This window comes from Gordionus sp. m RMFG-2023, chromosome 1, assembly GCF_954871325.1.
Source record: "Gordionus sp. m RMFG-2023 chromosome 1, tfGorSpeb1-WG-v2, whole genome shotgun sequence".
Lineage (NCBI taxonomy): Eukaryota > Metazoa > Nematomorpha > Gordioida > Chordodea > Parachordodidae > Gordionus > Gordionus sp. m RMFG-2023.
The window spans coordinates 30,451,520-30,460,582 of record NC_088775.1 but is presented as its reverse complement, the minus strand read 5'-3'; the positions used below and the strand labels follow the sequence as shown (position 1 = coordinate 30,460,582).

General features: G+C 29.1%; 1 long non-coding RNA gene across 1 annotated transcript; it reads left to right on the top strand.

Annotated features, from left to right (window-relative positions):
* The first annotated feature begins 1,170 nt into the window (after positions 1-1,170).
* LOC135922308 (uncharacterized) lies at positions 1,171-1,601 on the top strand. Its single transcript, XR_010570840.1, has 3 exons — positions 1,171-1,233; positions 1,270-1,372; positions 1,437-1,601. It is a non-coding gene; the product is annotated as an uncharacterized LOC135922308 (long non-coding RNA).
* Positions 1,602-9,063: the final 7,462 nt, after the last annotated feature.

Sequence of the window (9,063 nt, the reverse complement as noted above, 5' to 3'; positions counted from 1 at the left end):
GAATAATATAATTTTAGTTTTACAATTTGTAACCTTTATTTTAATTTTCAAATGGTAACCTTTATTTTAGTCGTAACTTATATTTTAGTTTATTTTAAGATTATATTTTTATTTTAGTCAAATATTATTTGTAAAAATATATATATAGTAAATGGATGAACATTTTTTAATAATAAAAATATATATTTTCGTTTTCTCTTCACTTAACAATTTCGTTTTTATTAGTGATATATTTTTTTTTTTGCATAATGTGAGTAAAAAATAGGTATATTCCTACTTTACTTCTAAAAAGATAGCTATTGAAAATATGATCATATATGAATGATACTTGATTTTGATGATATTTTTCATATTCACATACTACATTCAAAAACTATGCTCTATTATTTTTAACACGGGACAGGCCCATCGTTTTCCGGAGGTCCCGCTAGAAATAGACCCTTAGAATAAGCTTTAAATAAATTTAAATGTTATTATTCAAATAATTCTTATTTAGTAAACTGTTTAACTTTAATTTTAATTATATTATTCAAATAAAGATATTATTTTGATATAAAAATAAAAGTATATTAGAATTAATATACTTGTATAGTTATTTGTTTTCTGAAAATGTGGTGGAAAGCAAAAAAAAATTAAAAAGATAACATATTAATTCAATTATTATTATTATTGGCCTTTTGGGGTTCGGTTCATCCGGTGGTAAATATTATTTTATTTTAATCATACTTATTTACAGATATAACTTACATTAAAATTAAGCTTAAAATCAGCCATCACCCACCTTTAAAGTAATTAAATTATACTGTAGTTCTCGAGTATAGGCTTTTTCTTTGTCCCACTCCTAAATTAAAGCCTATAGAGGTTTAAGCAACATTTTTCGAAATGTTGTGCCTACAAGTACGTGCGGCTTGCCCACAAACGTGTGGAGGGCTCCTCATATTTTTATTTTTATACCCAAATTAAATTGTTCCAATTAGATGGAAATGAGGAAAACCTAGCGTAGCTCTGTTGAATCTTCAACGTTAGAGGGCAAAAGCGCTATATATCACGTATCACGTAATTATTAATATCTTATTCGTTGTATTCTGGAGTAAAAAATATATAAAAAGTCATACCAATAATTTGATAAAACATATTAATCCTATAATGGTTTATGATAAAATTTTTCAAGAAAATTTATCAGAAGATGATGCAAATGTTGTCAACTTCATTAAAGATAATTTTATGGTTCAGGTTATAGAATCTTTCATAAATGTAACATCCTTATAGCCATCAGTCTATTTATATAATCTTAATGAACATTTTAAGATTGATTTTTCAATGGGGCAAAGTGAAATTGTTTATCGCTATTATAAAAAGATGGAAGAATTAGGTAATTAACTTAATCTATAGATATATAATGTAATCATTAAATTTTTAATGTAACAACATATAAGCCATCAGTAGGCCCAGCCTGGATTCATGGGGCTCTATTCAAATTTAAAAAAAAATAAATACCTAGGCTAGGCCAAATATTTTAAAACCATCGCTATTATTATTTATATAAATTAAAATAAATAAAATATATTTTAAAAAAATTATGTTAGCTGGGCCTAAAAACTTAAAACATGGGCAGGGCTGAAAAATTATTTTTTATAAAAAATCTGATCTGGGCCAAAATTTTTCATGCAAATAATACCTCTAAAATATAAGTTACCAAAATAATGAAAAATGGATGTATTTTTTTACAGTAAGAGGGTTGCTTGTAGAGGTTCATGCAATTTGAACTTGCCCATAGAAATTTATTATTGGATATTTTGGCCTGACCCATAATCACTATTTTTCAATTTAAAAAAATGTGTCTAAAAGATTTTCAATAGTATTATTATTTATTATAATTAAGTTTTAGAGTGGCAAATATCCTCGAATTTTATTAATAATATTGACATTTAATTTATTAGTTACTTTTTAAACATTTTTACTTCAATTTTTAACATTTATTTCTATTTTTTGACATATATTTAAATATTTATATTGTTTAGTAGATGGCGTTTTTGGTTTGGCTCTAGGATCAGTTTAAAATTATAATAGTAATAGTTAGAATAAAAACTACGAAGGGGACAAGTGGGTGGTCATGTTTGACAACTAACCAGGCAACTACCTTTTAAATATATATCTTTTGAACCAATTTCTCTCAAAGTATGTTAAAATGTGAGGATTAAAATAAGTATTTAACATGTTTTGACAAAATTTAAATATATAAATAGATGAGTAGATAATTTTAAACATGTTTAACATCCAGATAATAATTTTTAAAATATTATCATTAAATAGATGAGCTTAATGGTAAAATGAAATGTTAATATTAATTATTTATTGTAATTTTTAATTTATAATATAATTCTTATATAATATCTTATGCCCAGTTCAATTGAAACATACCATAATTGGACTTGGCCAGAAAATCAACTTTGAAATAAACTTATCTAGCTTAAAAACAATTATAGATACAGCTTTGATTCAAGTTTTTTTAAAGGATTGGGATACACATTGATATTAAATTTATTTGATATATCACTTTTTAATGTTTTCTTGTTGTTGCTACTAGTCTTGTTTGATGGTAAAATCTTCTGGCACAGTTTACAATGAAATTTATACCCTGTGTTAATTTGGATTAATATACTTTGCGAATTCAGGAAAAGGATTTTCCATATTATCATCATTTTTCCAGGAAATTACATTGTGATCTGTACCAAAATTATCTTCTATATTAATCTCTATTATTGACATTTTAAATTATTTTGAATACTAGATTTATGTGGATTTTAAAATATATATTTTAATATTGAATAAATAAAAAGATTATGATTTTACAGTTAAATATAGATATATCTTAACAGTGGCCCCTACAGGAAGGGGTCCGAAGCATCTGCTTCTAAAAATTTGAATAAGAATACTTTTTTTAAAAAATTTTTTTTTTTAAATTTAAATCTTTTATTGTTTTATTATACATATCCATAACCAGGTGATTTTTCTGGTTTATGATGTCGAACTTGACCTCGGGATTCCGTTAATATATATAAAATTAAATTATAAGAGGGGCGGGGGTCATATTACTTTTTAATAATCAAATTCAATTGGCAAAATATTACCTGATTAATTTGAGTAGTATAATTTAAATTATTTTCTTTAATTATTTTTTAATCCTAATAAATAATAACACTGAATTTTTGGATTGTTTTTCAAAGGCACAAGATTTTATGAAGGAGAGAAATCTACCTTTTGATTTTGAGAGTTCTAAACTTCCAACATTACAATCCAAAAATAAGCAGTATATATACTTTCATCAGTTTAATGAAAGATTTAATAATGAATCAATGAATATTTTAAATCAAACCTCATTTTTTACACCAAAGGGGATGGCGGAAAAGTCAATCGTTAAAGATGATATCAAGGATATCTGTGAATTTTACCATTTTCAAGATTTTTGAAGAAGTTTCGAAATATTTATAAGATGGCTAAAATGGTGATGTAATTATTACACTTGACCTAGATTAAAGAATCTAAAGATTTATCAGATTCTGAGAATTGTAAATTCATTCAATTAAAATATTTTTTATATACTAATACATTATTTAGCTTCTTCTTCTGGTGATGATAATTTTGAGACTTATGATTCAGACTGGAAAAACTATTCGTTTATTTTACCTTATCGTCTACTTTTAAATATTTCTACTTTCCCTAATTTAACAATTTTATTATTTATTTACCATTCCTACTACCTCATGCAGTGACCCCTACACTTTTTGAGGGATAGAAGCAGAATACCCCCCTAAAGTACCCCCCCCCCCCATTGTAAATTATTTTTTGACACGTCCAATTTTGGAAATACAATTATCGATGAATTTTCTCCTTCTTACGCTTTAAACCCCAACTCCTTCCATCACAAATTGATCTCCGAAAAATTAGATCTTGGAGATATTAGCGGTGCGGCCCGAATATTGTCTTCCGATGACTCTATTTCACCTATCAACGTTACCATATTTAAACAACTTCTTGAACCACGAGTGTCCCCTTTTAACATCCACCCGCATGCCTCCTCCCCTATTCCCTTTACCTGTGACGAAGTACTTAAGTGCTTAAAGTCCTTTAAAAAAGGGACGACAGGTGGGTTGGATGGCTTCAGACCTGGTTTCTTTGTGGAGTTAATTCAATGCTCTGATAGTGGCTTCATTGACCCTTTGTTGAAAGCATTAACTGAACTGTGCAATAATATCCTCGTACGCGAAGTTCCCCTTTGCATTCGTCCTATTATTTTTGGCGCACGTCTTGTCTCCTTGACCAAACCGGATGGCGGCGTTAGACCCATAGCCATAGGGTCATTCTTTCGTCGTTTAGTCGCCAAGGCTATCGTAAATAGGATTCGGCCTAAGGCTAGTTCCTTCTTATTTCCTTCACAGTTAGGATTTGGAGTGAGAGGTGGGTGTGAAGTGACCTCACATGTTGCGTGCATTTTTATAAATACTGAGGCCGATAAGGTTTTCTGCAAGTTAGACTTCAGAAATGCCTTCAACACCATCCATAGGAGGGCATTCTTACCATCTTTTTTACACCATTTCTTAAAATATGGGAATTTCCTTAATTCCTGTTATGGATTCCCTTCGTTACTCAAATTCGGGGAATTTTCCATATCCTCCGAAGAGGGGATACAGCAAGGTGATCCTCTAGGCCCCCTGCTCTTTACTATAGGGATTTATGATTTGATCAAAATTTTAAAGTCTAATTTCCAATTAGACCTTAATTTATGGTATCTCGACGATGGCTCTTTTGGCGGTTCTTTATCCAATGTTATGTCGGCCATAGAGTACGTTGAAATGGAAGCTTCAAAAATTGATCTTTCCCTAAATAGGAAAAAGTGTGAAATTTCCTCCCTCAACAATAAGGATTTAATTCCTCCCTTAGATTTTACAATTATTCCGCACGAGGAACTCTGTCTTTTAGGTTCCCTATCGGTTTTTCAACCTCCTTTTGTCAAAAAACTTTTGACGATTTGATCCAGTCCCTTTCCAATTCACTCAAGAATCTTCATCATCTCCCAAAGCATCAGTTCTTCTTTCTCACCAAAAAATGTCTTTTTCTTCCGAAATTCTTACATTTATTTAAATCTTCCCCCGTTTTCCAGTACAATACTCTCCTTAAGGTCTTCGAATTAAAATTTAAACATTTTATCGAATCCCTTTTAGGCTTAAATTTTTCCGATTTCAATTGGTCCCTCACCTCTATGCCCGCATACCGGGGTGGACTGGGAATGTCAACCCCCTTCCTTATGGCAATTGCGTGTTTTCTTTCGTCTCGAATATCCTTCGCCGATTCTATTTCCTCGCTTATCGAGTTGGACGATCCCCTTCTATCTTCAGCTAAACAAGAGTGGCTTACTCTAATCACCCAAGGCTCCGAGCAGCCATCCTGTCATCTAAAGAGCTTCCTGGTCCCTATGCTTCAATGCTCGTTTGAAAAACTTTGTATGTATCCTGATCTAACTAACCTTCAACTGCTCAGAAACGCAAAAAAAAACTCTAACGGCCATGAATGGCTAGACGCGATTCCGAGTGGTAAAAAGGAAACGTTACTCACAGACGATGAGTTTCAAACTTCCATTGGCCATAGGCTTGGTTGCCTTATCCCTTCTGTGGACTGTGCTGCCTGTCACAAACAGGTTGATCCTTTATCTAGACATTGTTTCTCGTGCCTCAAAGTCAGTGGCCGTTTCCTGAGGCACGACAACCTTAATAGGTTAATCGGCAAAGCCTTGATTTCGGCCGGTTTCCCCAATAGTTTGGAGCCATTAGGTCTCCTAAATGCTGACCGTAAGCGCCCTGACGGCATGTCTTTAACGTTTTGGCACGGCGGCAAAAGACTTGTCTGGGACGTCTCTTGTGTTACCTCCTTTCCGGCTAACGGAAATACTGACCCCTTGGAACTACAAGAAACCAATAAGTTTAATAAATATAGATTCCTCCCTAACTCTTATATTTATTCCCCTAATTTTTAGCGTCCTTGGAAACCCCGGTCCCCAATCCCTAAATTTCTTAAATCAATTGGGTAGAAGAATTTCGTTAAGGACAGAGGTCAAAAACGAGTCCCTATCTCTTAAACAAAAAGTCCAATTTGAAATCCTAAAGGGGAACTACAAATGTTTCTTCGAAACACTCCCATTTCCCTCCTAGTTTATCAAATATAGTCAGTTGTTTTATATTAAAAACTTTTTTGTTAATTTTATTTATATTTTGATGCAACTATATTTAGATTTTAACCACAAAAAAAAATATTTTTTTTTTTTGTTATAATTAAACATTTATGTTTTAAATATCTTATATATATATATATTTTTTCCGAGTATGTACGGTACGATATCAAGAAAAATTTATATTTAATGTAAATATTTTATTATTATCAACAAATAATCACAAATTATATTCAAATTTTTTTTAGGCCCACCCAATTGTTATAAAATTCTAATTATTTGTAATTTTTTGGAAAAATTATTATTTATTTATTTTTTTTCAAAATTATTAATTACATTCTACAGATTATTTACAATATTAATACAATAATATCATTCTCAATTATAATAAATAATTGAATACCAGAGAAAAACATTCTAATTAAGTAAATTAATATAATACTGTTAGATAAATCAAGATTAATAATAAATTTTTATTATATTTGGTAAAAAAAAAAAATTTAAAATAAAAAATTAAAAAAATTTAAAAAAAAGAAGTACCCCCATAGAAATTTATAGAAGCAGTTGCTTCGGACCCCCCTCCCCGTTGTAGGGGTCACTGACCTCATGTACTGCTGAAAGGGTCTTGAGTAAAATAAATTAATTAAAACAAGATTTCGTCGTAGTACCATGAAAGATCCATTTCTTAATAATTTAACCATTTTATCAATGGAAATTTTTTTTTATTTAAACAATTAAATATTGATGAAATTGTGAATTCTTTCGCTTTCTTTTCCCCTAATTTGTCTAAATTATTCATTTAACAATAAATAATATTTTTCAAGTATATATTTTATTTATATTATATATTAAAGATTGATGCAATAAATATTATTTTTGAAATTTATGGGTGTCAAAAAATAATTAAAGCCGTTTATTTTAGCTCGCTAGCACACCTGGTTCCCGAGATATAGGGGTTCAAAAGTGCAAAAAAGATCTGTAAAATTTCTAAAATGCTTATATCTCAAAAACTATAGGAGTTTGTTTTCGAATTTTTTTTTTGCTTTTTATTTAGATACCTTTTATAAATATATATACGATGTCAAAACCTTGGCGACGCTATTGACTTTTCCGAAATATACATTTTTTACCAAAAATTGAAGAAAAAGTAGATGGCGCTAATGGTTGGAAAAAATTATTCTTAAGGAAAATAAAAATATCGATACGTTTATAAGAAATGTGATAAAATTTTTCAGTTCTGCCCCCCCCCCTTCCCACCATCCTTAAAATGTTTTACATTTTTTAGATCTCTCTACTTTGTTACCATAGCGAATGACATATTAGCTCGATGTATAACAGCTGCAGTAAATATGAATATTTTATTAGGCATATTATCAATTATATTTTACATAATAAACTGTTAAAACGATCTCTCTTTCTGCGTAATATTTTAACTTGTCCATTCAGATTAATTTTAAATAATTCAACCCGTCTGTAGCTTATTATTTTATCGTTTGTCTACCAATAACATTCTGGATTTGGAGAATGCAAAAACATATATTCTAGGTGCAGATCAATTAAATTTTATTCTATATCACAGATGGATGTACCAAATATTAAAATGTTGCAACTCATTTGATCTACAGAGACATGCTTATTATCGCGAGAATCTTAGAAAGATTCTACCCTGGATGACCCAAAAAAAATTACCATTCAATTTAGATAAGTTAATATGCTCTTTATGCCGACAAAAATTAGCAAACATTCCTTATACTTCAAATGACAATGTAGATATTGATATCCTCCCCCTCATCTAATTAATCAAGAGGCTATTGATAACATATTTTTTTTACAAAGCCATTAATTTTAATATGCTTGGTTATTTTCATGATTAAAACAAACTTCTAAAATATCAATCAAATGGGGAATCTCTCATTAAAAGAAAATATGTGGTAAATATCAGTTTTACTCATTTTAACTTTTTTAGATTTTTAATGTTAATTGGAATATGTTAATCTCTTTTCTTACTAGGAACTCCATTAATAAAATTTTTATCATAGGGATTTATACTTATCATTCCTATAAATATCAGATTTACTCATATTTTAATTTTTTTTTAGATTTCTAATGATTAATGGGAATATGTTAATCTCTTTTCCTACTAGGAACTCCATTAATAAAATTTTTATCATAGGGATTTATACTTGTTATTCCTATAAATATGAGATTTATTTTGTTAGAGGTTTCTAGTCACTTATCTTACTAGGAAATCTATTTATCATACGTTCATATAAATATCTGATTACTTAGATATTATTAAAAATATTGTTAAAAGGCTCGATTTGAGTCGAGTTTTTAAAAACGGCTAACTCAAATTTTCGTTAGCAAAATATTGACTAAGCCTCGAGATTTAGCTAATAGATGCCAAACCTTTATGACACCTCGAGCAAGGTCTGCTGGCTTGCCTAATATTTTTTCGGATTATATTGAGTTAGCCGTTTTTTAAAAATCCGCTCAAATCGAGCCAGCATGCATGTTTTAAGAATAATGAAATATAAGCCTAACAATTTTATTATTACTTTTGCAATTATATCAATAGTATATATAAGTATTATTGTGTATATAAAATAATGATTGCAATTTATATATCAATAGTATATAAATATATATTTATTGAGACTATATATTGATGAAGGTATATAAAATAAAAATTGCAATTTCTATATCAATTATAAAATTATATTTATTAAGACTCTATATTGATGGTGGTATATAAAAATTTGTATATATTTCAATTGAATATTAATTGTATATAAAATGATGATTGCAATTTGTATATCAATAAGTGGTATATAAAATAA